General features: G+C 37.5%; 1 protein-coding gene across 1 annotated transcript in view; it reads right to left on the bottom strand.

Moving 5' to 3' along the window:
- The window catches only part of shisal1b (shisa like 1b), a 54447-nt gene extending 42076 nt beyond the window's left edge, over positions 1-12371 (bottom strand). Inside the window, exon 1 of the mRNA XM_082159150.1 lies at positions 12116-12371. The gene's annotated coding sequence lies outside the window, so the exon portion shown is untranslated. The remainder of the gene's footprint in view (positions 1-12115) is intronic.
- Positions 12372-12500: the final 129 nt, after the last annotated feature.

Here is a 12500-nt window from a genome sequence, read left to right as displayed (position 1 = left end):
TGTTGTTCTTCTGTTGCAATTTGAACCATATATTATGGTTCAATTCCTTAAAACGTTACCAGCCAGCGAGTCTCAGCCTGGGATCTCATGCCCACGAGCCGCCCACAGTCTCGTCTGATCTATATTGCACAGGAAAGCTAGAAAGCGTTTGTGAAAAGCCTCCATCCCGGATGGCAATCTTCAACAGGTGCACAGGGTTTTTCTTTTGCATTTCAAAGACAGTTTTGAGACACTTGGTAATAAGACAGTGAGATATTCATGAGCAGAACTGTATTTCCTGCTTTTCCTGTCTGTGAAATGGTCAGTATTTATTCTAATTTCTTTGCAAACATTGGCATGACATGCAGTGCTGGACAAAAGTTTGGAATAATTATGATTTTATAATGTTTTTGAAAGAAGAATTTATTTGATTACAATTACAGTGCAAGCGTTAATATTGTGAAATATTTTTAGAATTTAAACAACTGTTTTCTGTTTAAAGATATGTTAAAATGTAATTTATTCCTGTGATCAAAGCTGAATTTTCAGCATCATTACTCCAGTCTTCAGTGTCACATGATCCTTCAGAAATCATTCTAATATGATGATTCGCTGCACGATTATTATCAATTATTGTTAGCACTCAATTACCTTATTAACAGCTTAATATTTTTTGTGGAAACTGTGATACATTATTTCATGATTCTTTGATGAATATAAAGTATTTTTTAATAGAAATCTTTTACAACATTATAAATGTCTTTACTCCCACTTTTGATCAATTTAATGCATCCTTGCGGAATAAAAGTATTATATATTTTTTTATTTGATTGTTCTTACCCCAAACTTTTTAATAGTAGTGTATCAAGGTTTCCACAAAAATATGAAGCAGCACAACTGTTTCCAACATTGATAATAATCAGAAATGTTTCTTGATCATCAAATCATCATATTAGAATGATTTCTGAATGATCATGTGACACTGACTGAAGACTGGAGTAATGATGCTGAAAATTCAGCTTTGATCACAGGAATAAATTACATTTTAAAATATATTCAAATAGAAAACATTATTAAAATTTTAATAATATTTCACAATATTACTGTTTTTACTGTAACTTTTGTACTGTAACTACAAACTTTTGTATTGTATTGAGTGAGTTTCTTCCTCCACAAATGCACCTAAACAGTTATATGTCAGTCAGGTGATCACTTCCTGTCAGAGATGGTGGTTTTTGGCAAGAATAAGTCTCGCCTTTAGTCAAAAGTCTGGCTGTGCATGACTATCCAGCTGGTCAGTAAGTTTTATTTACTCACCAGAGGTATTTTCACTCGCAGTCAGTGCTTGGCATGTCTTAAAGTTTTTAAAATGGAATAACATTCATAAAACGACTGGAAGTAGGCGTCCGGAGATTTCCCCGCTGTCTGTGTGTCTGCCCGAGGCTCTGTGAAGAGCCGAAAATCTGACTGTGGGACGCTGTTTAGAGTCATGCTGTGATGCGCTCTTTGTCTGTCAATCATTTTGAGTGACAGGGTCTGGTGTCATCGGGGTGTCTGTGCAAGGCGGGGTTTAGGAGAGAAGAGGTATAAATAAAACAGTTGCACTAGTGTGTTATTTCAGTGCAAAAAAATGATTAACTTTTCTACATGCATATTTGCTCATTTATCTGCATGTTTGTTTTTGTTTTTAGTGCTGGGTAATGATTAATCGCGATTAATTGCATCCAAAATAAAAGTTTGTATTTATATAATATATGTGTGTACTGTGCATAATTATTTTATATAAATACACACACATGTACACATTTAAGAAAAAAAAAATTATTTATAAAATATTGATATTTATACATAATATAAATATGTATACAGTATATACAGGGCTTAGCATAAGTGAACACATCCATGCTAAAGTTGACTAAAAAGAGGAATACAAAATCATCTTTTGGAAATTGATCATAATGCCTTAATTAAAAAAAAGGAGGAAAACTCCAACCTTTAAGGAAACCAATTTTCTTTGTGAATGAATAATGTATTGTAAATAAATAAATGTTCTTCCTTAAAATACAGGGTGCATAAGTCAGGACACCCCTATGTTAAATTCCCATAGAGACAGGCAGATTTTTATTTTTAAAGGCCAGTTATTTCATGGATCCAGGATACTATGCATCCTGATAAAGTTCCCTTGGCCTTTGGAATTAAAATAGCCCCACATCATCACATACCCTTCACCATACCGAGAGACTGGCATGGGGTACTTTCCAAAGGCCAAGGGAACTTGTGCATATCTGGCTCATACTGTAAGCCGCACGACTTGTTTTGCAACATTTATTCCCCATGTGAGCGAGCGAGAGGTTTCCAATAGCAACCGATATCATCCACAGGTTGATCTCAAAGTTTGCTATCCAACTTTAATAAAACGAAGTGCACAATTTCTTTTTGCTTTGAGCTTCCTTTTCCCCTCGTCACCCTTTGCATTTCGAACGCCTCCCCATCTCTAGAATTGAACCTAGAGAATCTTCTGTGTCATTATGTGACGGAAGCAGTCGTACAGTGGAGAGATTTCTAACAAGAGCCAGCTGCGTTTAATAGGTGGAATTTATTACATGCCAGGGATCCGAGAGAGTATTATTCCACAACATAATGCAGGAGCGGCGTCGTATTGCACTTCCTCCAGAGCCAGTCAGACAGAGCTCACTGTGGGAGAAAACGCAAGCTATTATCTGCTCCTGTAAGAGGATTCGGTGTTCCCTACCCAGACCCTGAGAACTCCTGCAATTTATAAAGTGAAAATGCCATTCTGGAATAAGGAACCTTTCTTTTGCAATGCTATTAGTCATTCGTTTTGAAGCCGAAAATGTCTTTTAGAGAGTGAGAATGTCTCTAGCATCAAATACTACTGTATAATCTGGGTTTATTTAATGTGTTAATAGACAGAATTTAAAGGGGACCTATTATGCCCCTTTTCACAAGATGTAATACAAGTCTCTGGTGTCCCCAGAGTGTGTCTGTGAAGTTTCTGCTCAAAATACCCCACAGATCATTTATTGTAGCTTGTCAAATTTTCCCCTATTTGGGTGTGAGCAAAAACACGTCTTTTTGTGTGTGTGTCCCTTTAAATGCAAATGAGCTGCTGCTCCCCACCCCCTTTCCAGAAGGGGGCGGAGCCTTCGAATACTCCGGCAGCAACAAAACTGAAGAATCTCACGCAGCTAAAATATTAATTTTCAGTAGCGATGTTCAGCCTTACATGTTCGAATCGGAGTCGGAGATGTTTCCATCCAAAGTTGGGAATATATCTTATGCCAAAATAGGAATATCGCATAAATAATTTGTGAATAAAGCACCGTTTCCATCCCATGTGCATGTTCAAGAAAACAAAATCATCACTACCTGGGAAATTGGCGCAAAATATCCGAAACAAAAGTGGAAGTTGCTGGAATCGGGGAAGCCACTGTGAACACAATCGTGTGAGACGCTTGTGAGGGAATTAAACCAAATCATTCTGATGGCAGACTTTGGCTCAGGCATTTCAGAAAGATCAAACCAACATTTGAGATGCGATGGATGGTGGATGTCTTGGTGGATGTATGGCCGTTACTAAGTGGTTTCTAGGGTGTTCTGGTGGTTGTTAGGCCGTTACTAAGTGGTTTCTAGGGTGTCCTGGTGGATGTACGGCCGTTACTAAGTGGTTTCTAGGGTGTCTTGGTGGTTGTTAGGCTGTTACTAAGTGGTTTCTAGGGTGTCTTGGTGGATGTATGGCTGTTACTAAGTGGTTTCTAGGGTGTTCTGGTGGTTGTTAGGCCGTTACTAAGTGGTTTCTAGGGTGTCTTGGTGGATGTATGGCCGTTACTAAGTGGTTTCTAGGGTGTCTTGGTGGTTGTTAGGCCATTACTAAGTGGTTTCTAGGGTGTCTTGGTGGATGTATGGCCATTACTAAGTGGTTTCTAGGGTGTTGTGGTGGTTGTTAGGCCGTTACTAAGTGGTTTCTAGGGTGTTCTGGTGGTTGTTAGGCCATTACTAAGTGGTTTCTAGGGTGTCTTTTGTGGATGTATGGCCGTTACTAAGTGGTTTCTAGGGTGTTCTGGTGGTTGTTAGGCCGTTACTAAGTGGTTTCTAGGGTGTTCTGGTGGTTGTTAGGCCGTTCCTAAGTGGTTTCTAGGGTGTTCTGGTGGTTGTTAGGCCGTTACTAAGTGGTTTCTAGGGTGTCTTGGTGGATGTATGGCCATTACTAAGTGGTTTCTAGGGTGTTCTGGTGGTTGTTAGGCCGTTACTAAGTGGTTTCTAGGGTGTCTTGGTGGTTGTTAGGCCATTACTAAGTGGTTTCTAGGGTGTCTTGGTGGATGTATGGCCGTTACTAAGTGGTTTCTAGGGTGTTCTGGTGGTTGTTAGGCCATTACTAAGTGGTTTCTAGGGTGTCTTGGTGGATGTATGGCCGTTACTAAGTGGTTTCTAGGGTGTTCTGGTGGTTGTTAGGCCATTACTAAGTGGTTTCTAGGGTGTCTTGGTGGATGTATGGCCGTTACTAAGTGGTTTCTAGGGTGTTCTGGTGATTGTCAGGTCATTACTGGGTAGTTTTGAGGAATATTCAAATTGTAAGGAATATTCTAGAGATAGATGCTTTGCCGGAACTCGTAAAATGCTATTTAAAAAAAACCAATTTGCTCTAAATCTGGAACACATTGTCTTTGCTCTACAACTAAAAGCAGTTTATGTTTAACAGCGCACCTGTGGTTCTGCTTTAGTCTCAACAGGGGATTCAGACGGGTTTAGAGTCTATCTAACAGTCATCATCACACACACAAAAACAGAACGAGAGAGGCTCAAGGGATCACAGATATGATGGACTCGCTCTCTCCTTATCTGAAACTGCGCGGAGCTTTGCCCCCAGCTGCGGTTTTGTCCGCTTCTGTTTGTTTGGTTTGTTTAGTTGCAGTATTTCCTGACTGCGGCTCTAAATAGCTGAGACCCAGTGACACACAGCTGGACAGGCCCTGTGGGATTGATATTCGACATGACAGTTTCACTTTAACGTTATAAAAAGAAAACACTGGTGTGCAGTGAATCCAAAACTTTTTTAGGGAAAAAATGAACTTTTAGGAAGAATTATCTTGGAAATAAATCGCAAGCCAATGTGTACTTTATTTTTCATTTACATTCTGGGATCTGTTAGAATCTGCATATATTAATTCGAATTTTTTGAATGCTTAGAAAAATTACCACAGTACTTTGTAGTATTGGATTCAACCGTTGCACTTTTTATTTATTTTGCTTATTTGCTTAATTTATTTATTTACTTGTTTATTTATTTAGCCTATTTACTTATTTATGTGCTTATTTATTTTGCTTATTTGCTTATTTACTTATGTGCTTATTTATTTAGCCTATTTACTTATGTATCTGTTTATTTGCATTTTGTTGTTTATTTAGATAATTTGCTTATTTATCTGCTTATTGTTTTGCTTTTTGCTGTTTACTTCTTTTGCTTATTTGCTTATTTATTTTTGCTTATTTACATATTTATCTGCTTATTTTTGCTTTTTGCTATTTATTTTATTTACTTGTTTAATAATGTTTACTTTTTTGCTTGTTAACTTATTTATTTGCTTGTTTTCTGTCATTTATTTGCTTATTTTTTTAGTTTTTGCTGCACATCATGTAAAATGATGTAATTTGTCATTCTTTTTAGCCCTTTTTTATGTAAATTAGGTTTGTTAGAACTTAGTTTAGGCTTATTTATTAAACTCTTTTGCCTGGCACAATTAATGTTAACATCCACAGAAAGTAGGCAGTAAACAATTTTATTCTAATGGTCATGGGAGCAGTAATTCATCAAAGGAAGAGTATATAGCCATTGCTTATAAATGAATTGGGTACTACAACAGAGCATGTGCAAATAAACGGCTCTGTCTGTGTTTGTGTGTACATGCGATTCACAGCTATTAATGGTTAAGCATTAAAAACCGATTATTCACCCTGTGTTAACAAGGCTTGTGATGGTGTGAAAACCCTCATCTCCCCTCTCTAATTCAGTAATGACCGGGGATATGAACCCATCACTGAGTAGAGATGCTCTGGAGAGCAGGTCTTTGTGATGGAGGGGTTTGAAACAGAATGTGGGAGTCAAAATAATTTAGCGTTTATGTATAATGATCACAGATTAGATGGCGTGTGACTCTTAAATTGAATTTGTGCATCTTTAATTAAGTCTAGGTCATTTTGAACAACTGCACCACACATGTTGTGTGTTTGTTGATATTTCTTTGTTATTTCCACAGAAACTGTTCTCTCATCCTTAAATATGGCTTTAATTATTCCAGCAAGGGTACAGTTGCGCTCTAATTGTTTTATGAGTACTTTAATCTATTTTAATCCAAATTAAAAGGATACTTTACCCAAGGAAAATTCAGATTCTGTCATCATTTTATTCCCTCTCATGTTGTTCCAAATATGTTTCACTTTCTTCAAAATAACTTATTTTGTTTTCCATGAAAGAAAGTCCCAGCTTCTCTTTCTTTAAAAATATAGCACCCTCTGGCTAACCCATACCATAAAAGTAGTCCAGATGTATTGTGGCTATTTTTAGAGTCGTTTGAGTGTAAGTGTCTGGATGTACATATCATTTTTTGGGGAATGGTTTTCGAACAATGATAAAGCATATGTTGCGTTTTATTTTATAAAGAGAGTCATTCAGTTAGACAGATGTGCTGAGGTGATTTTAGCACATTGCTAGGTGGTTTCTAGGGTGTCCTGGTGGTTGTTAGGCTGTTGTTAAGTTGTTTCTATTGTGTTCTGGTGGTTGTCAGGCCGTTACTAAGTGGTTTCTATGGTGTTCTGGTGGGCGTTGGGCTGTTGCTAAGTGGTTTCTATGTTTCTATCCTGGTGGTTGTTAGGCTGTTGCTAAGTTGTTTCTATTGTGTTCTGGTGGTTGTCAGGCCGTTACTAAGTGGTTTCTATGGTGTTCTGGTGGGCGTTGGGCTGTTGCTAAGTGGTTTCTATGTTTCTATCCTGGTGGTTGTTAGGCTGTTGCTAAGTTGTTTCTATTGTGTTCTGGTGGTTATGAGGCCGTTACTAAGTGGTTTCTAGGGTGTCCTGGTGGTTGTTAGGCTGCTGTTAAGTTGTTTCTATAGTGTTCTGGTGGTTGTCAGGGCGTTACTAAGTGGTTTATAGGGTGTCCTGGTGGTTGTTAGGCTGTTGCTAAGTGGTTTCTATGGTGTTCTGGTGATTGTTAGACCTTTTCTAGAGTGTTTTGGTGATTAGTATGCCATTATGAGCTGGCTTATTGGATATAGTGGTTAGTTAGTGGTTTCTAGGGTGTCTAGGTTGTTACCAGACTGCTACTTGTTAGTTTGTATAATATTCTGGTGGTTGCTAAGCCATTACTAGGTGGTTTCTATGATGTTCTGGTTGGTTTGACTGATTTTCTCCCCAGCAGTTTGCCTCGTGAAAGCCCAGTCCACCTCACCTCCACTCATCCAGCTATTATTTGTGGTATTTAGTTTAATGCTTAGGGTTCATGTTTGTTTAAATCACTAACTCTAAGTATGAGCAATAACAAACAACCAATAGAAATCCATGCAAGCACAAGCTTCACATTTCTGCCTTTAAAGAGCATGTAAAATGGCCTGACCCAGAATATTCCTTTAATGACATGGGCCTTGACACGTTTCCACTGAATCTGTGCTCTCTCTCTGAACTCAGGTCTGCTGGAGGATAATAATATGTTTCTAGCCGTGGTTCTGATGATAAACTGCTCTGAGGTCTTTGTGTTGTCCGTCACCGCCCATCAGAGAGGAAACAATTAGCTGCAACGCCGTAATTAAGGGTCTTGCAAATGGAAGGTTGACTATTAGAGAAACATTTCCCATAATGCATCAACAATGCTTTTAGTAGGAAGCCGACTGATAAGTGGTCAAGACAAACAGCCATTAAACCTGAGCTTCTCTCGCTTTCAGAACTTACAGGAAACAATGAGATGATGGCGCTGAAATGTTGATGCAAATCAATTTCCTGGCTGGATTGTGCAGCTGAGAATGTGTTTCTGTTGCCGGTAATCAAGATAATGTGACGTTCAGCAGGAGCCAGGATATCTGATCTGAAAACCATCTCAGCATTAGCTGTGGACCGCTACATAATGGATGCTGATTGTTTAAGAGGCCTGTGTTCCCTCACGGAGAAGAAATACACGACAGCTCAAATCAGAATGATATGAATGGCTTCTAATGGTTTTCTAATGCATATTCAGGATGAAGAACTTCAGGGGGTTTTGTGCTTCATTAATGATTCATAAATTATTAAAGGTGCTGGCGGCACTGTAGGTCGAGACAGATGTCAGTCTGGAAGGTCATAGACACTCCAACTAAAATCCTCTCATTTCAACTAATCAACAATAGCACTTTCTTTTCTCTCTCTCTCTCTCTCTCTCTCTGTGGAAAACATTTGACTCCAGAAGGTCTGTTTAGACTGGAAATGCGATCGTTCAATGATTCTGAATGATGATGTTGTGCGACTGTTTTGATTGGCTGAAGTGTCGACTGGTGTCTGAGAGACTGACTCACACAGGCTTCTGTATGTGTGTGTTTGTTATTTATTATCTCTTGCTATTAGAGCCAAAGCTGTGGGTTCTAAATGGAACGGAACATTCTATTAGGTCCTTGATGATGTCATCAATTCAGCTCTGCATTTTTAAGTTTGGCAGAGATTAATGAATTCCTATGATTTTGGCTCATTATATGTTTATCTGACTGGGAGTTGTTATACATTTTTCTTAAACCATTTTTTTTGTATTATGTTTCAGTACTAAAAATATTGTTAGATTTACATATTTTCACTTACATTTTTGCAGAAACAAATATATGACCTTTTTCTAGCATGTTTAGAGAATAATACGTAATACATTTTATATAAAATATATTTGTATTTAAAAAATTATAATAATTGTATATTATTAAAATATATTATTAATTTTAATTATTGTTAATTACTTGTAGCAAGACATTTTTGTACGTTTTTTGCTGCAAGATACTACTATATCTATCCGTCTGTCTGACTACTTATAATGTAAATTTTTATAACAGAAACATTATATAAAATAAATTAAATATTATGCTTTTTGTTTTATTTATTTTACATATTTTGTATTACTTATATTATTTATTGTAATACTTATATGGGTTTTTGTAATAGTTTTTATATTACAGAAAAACAAATTAAAATTAAAACGTAGTATTACATTTGGTTACAGAACCAAAAAAAAAAATAATGCAAAACAAATAAAATATATTTATAGATATGCAATATAAATTTTTCTTTTTTTTATATTGTTGTTTGTTTTTTAATTTATTCATTTAGACCTAATGCGCCAGAGAAACACACTCACAGCCATCTTTAAAATCTTGAACTTCAGTTTTTGCAGTATCTCTGTATATTTCGATGTCGTCGCATCATGAGCATTGTAATGATTGAAGCAGACATGATAACATATGCCAGTATTCCTGGAAGATTTTAAAACGAGCGGTTCATTCATAAACCCGAAAGATCTTGCCTTCATGCTGTGGAAATACAAACCGGAAGCCCGAACACAACGAGAACAGCGCTGGGAAGAGACGGCGCTACAGAAGCTCTATAGAGTCCGATACAGTGAAAAATGCTTCTTGGTTTGAAGAAGGTTATTTGCTGGACCGAAAGTGGTGTAAAGCACCATTAAAGAGACTGAATAGTGTTTGGCCTCAGGTAGAGGGGAGTTATAATCTCCAGTTTCTCTCACTTCAGAGCTCTTAACTCTTAACATCTCCATTGGGACCGTCCCTGCACTTAGTGTCCTGTAAGACACTTTACAGTAGATGATAAAAGCATCTGCTAAATGGACAGTAACTGAGCTTAGCTGAAGGAGGAGGTATGATCCTTTTGTGTGCATATATACACTCCGACTTTCCTCTTTTCTTGCTCTGATAATAAATTATAGATAATAGACCAGATGCTGCTGACAAACTATATTTAGTGATATTTTCCACATGGTTTGGAATGACATAAGGGTGAGCAATGACAGAACTGTCTGATTGTTTCTAATGCGAAACATTATTCCATTTAAAATCAATTAGAGTTATTGTACTTCTGAATACACACTTTCAGTATATTGTTGTCTTTTGTGATGCGTTATGCTTTTACGCTAAAAACATGGAAACGGTTCAAGTATTTGTGAAGGATGAGAATTTTATTTTATTTTGCGCACTGATAGCAATGACAACTATTACCTGTGTAATTATGAGGCATGTGTGCTCTGAATCTATCAGTGTGTGCGTGTGTGTGTGTGTGTGTTTTGGGATTCCCACTGTGTTGTTTTGTTCTTAATTAAAAGCTAATAAATTGCCGTCCATCAGCACACAAGACTCATGCTGAGAAGTTGATGAAAACTTTGGCACTAATTACATCACAAAATTTGCCGGAGAAAACAACTATTCCAGACTCTCTCTCTCTCTCTCTCTCTCTCTCTCACACACACACACACACACACACACACACTCAGATGATGTGCATTAATTCTTATAGGTTTATGGATCATTTATTGGGCGGGCGGTATCATCGGAGTACTATGATGTTTGTTTTCGGCCTGTTGTAATCTTTTATTGATGTAAACGCTCTAATATACGATTAATTATTCATCAAACCGTTTCTGTCTGAACGAGCAAACCTCTGGCTTTGAGTAGTAATGAACACAAGCTCTCATGGACTGATTGTACAGTTTCGCTCAGGAACACGATTTATTCTGATAATACACTGTGTTCTTTTGATTTTTAATGCACATTTGCACATGCAAGCAATCACACACACACACACACACACTTCTCAGTGTAAAGACCATCATTACCACTTCTCACACACCATCGTGGTGGAACACATGGATTCTGCTTTTATTTCCATGGAAGACACCCACCGCCCCCATCCCCCTGTGTGTGTGTGTGTGTGTGAGCGCTCAGACATGCCTGTTTCTAAGTTACCAGCTTCACTCTGCTGCCAGTTGAGTGTAATTCTGAAACACCTTTAAGCTTCAAAATAACTCGAGTGATTTGAGGGAAGGAAAACCTTTTACTGTGGTGGTACCATGGTGCATTGGTGGTATCAGATGGTAATACCATAAACACTTTTATAAAGATTACCATATTCCTGTTAGTACGTATGGTTCTCTGAGAAACCCAAAAAGTGGTGTTACTGGCAAAACAATTGTCCAAAAGACAGTTTTTTCACCCACATTTGTATATTTTATTATATATTCTATACCTAATATTATTTTTATTTCTGTCAATTTAAAAAATATATATATTAACGTAAAAAAAAAAAAAGACGTATGTGTGTGTGTGTATATATATATATGGTGTTAAATGATTATCATCTATCATATTCATATACCATGGAAATAAGATCATGGTAATGTCCAAAACAATAATACCATGTAAAAAACGTACCAAAAATTACCATTTACTACCATAGTATTCTTGGAGGTATCATGCAAATATCATGGTACATGCATTTTAGTATCACATTACATTTCAAAGTTGCATTGTATTACCATCTGACATACCATGGTACAAACGCAGTACTTTTACATGGTGCTGTATCAAAACAAACAAACATGGATAATATGCCCCGAAAACCGTGGTATTATCATGATGCCATATCTAAAAACAAGCACTATTAATTACTCTGTAAATATCATACATAAAGTACCATAACATCTAACGCCATCACCTTACCATGGTACTGCCACAGTACTTTTTCTAACGGAGGTATTTCCATGCTATTGTATCCAAATCATGCTATTACCATAGTAAAATGTAAGAACCTTCAAATTACCATCCAAAAGATCATGATAATTCCATATTACTTTTTAGTAATTAGAAATTTTTAGAAAACAGACCAAAATCTCAGTTTTTCGGCATTAACACACTAATGTGCGTCTGTTCTCTCATCAGATCACAAAGTCATAATCAAAAGTGACAAGAAAGACGCCAGATAATGGAGTCCACCTGAAGTCTGGCATCTCTCTTCATTCTCAACAGAATTAAACGGAGCGATCCGTCCCCCACATGTGGGAAATACTAGTTGCTTTCCTTCTTTATCAGAAACAGCAGTCGCCACTCACCTCCGTTTCCCTGCGAGGGGAATCCCTCAGAAAGAAATCCCTTCTGTCCTCCTCCTTGCGCTCTCTCTCTCTCTCTCTTTCTATCTGTCAGTTTGTCTTTTGTTGCTCCTCAAACTCTTTTTCAGCTCGCTGGATGGCCATTAATGTGGAGTTCATCCTGATCCTGCAGGGGTCCTGGATGTGTCCGTCAAAAACCAGAGAAGAGCCAAAGCTGAAGACCTCACCAGTGAATCCAGGAGCTCCAAATGGAGAGAGAAGGAGAAAGAGAGAGAGAGAGTACAATGTGAGAACGGAGGGAGGGGAAGGTAAAGCTCTCAATGAGAGAGAGAGAGAGAGAGAGAGAGTGAGAGAGAGAGTGAGAGATAGAGAGAGAGAGTGTGAGAGA

The sequence above is a fragment of the Leuciscus leuciscus genome (genome assembly GCF_965113295.1).
Source record: "Leuciscus leuciscus genome assembly, chromosome: 25".
Lineage (NCBI taxonomy): Eukaryota > Metazoa > Chordata > Actinopteri > Cypriniformes > Leuciscidae > Leuciscus > Leuciscus leuciscus.
This window is presented reverse-complemented; position numbering and strand designations above follow the sequence as displayed.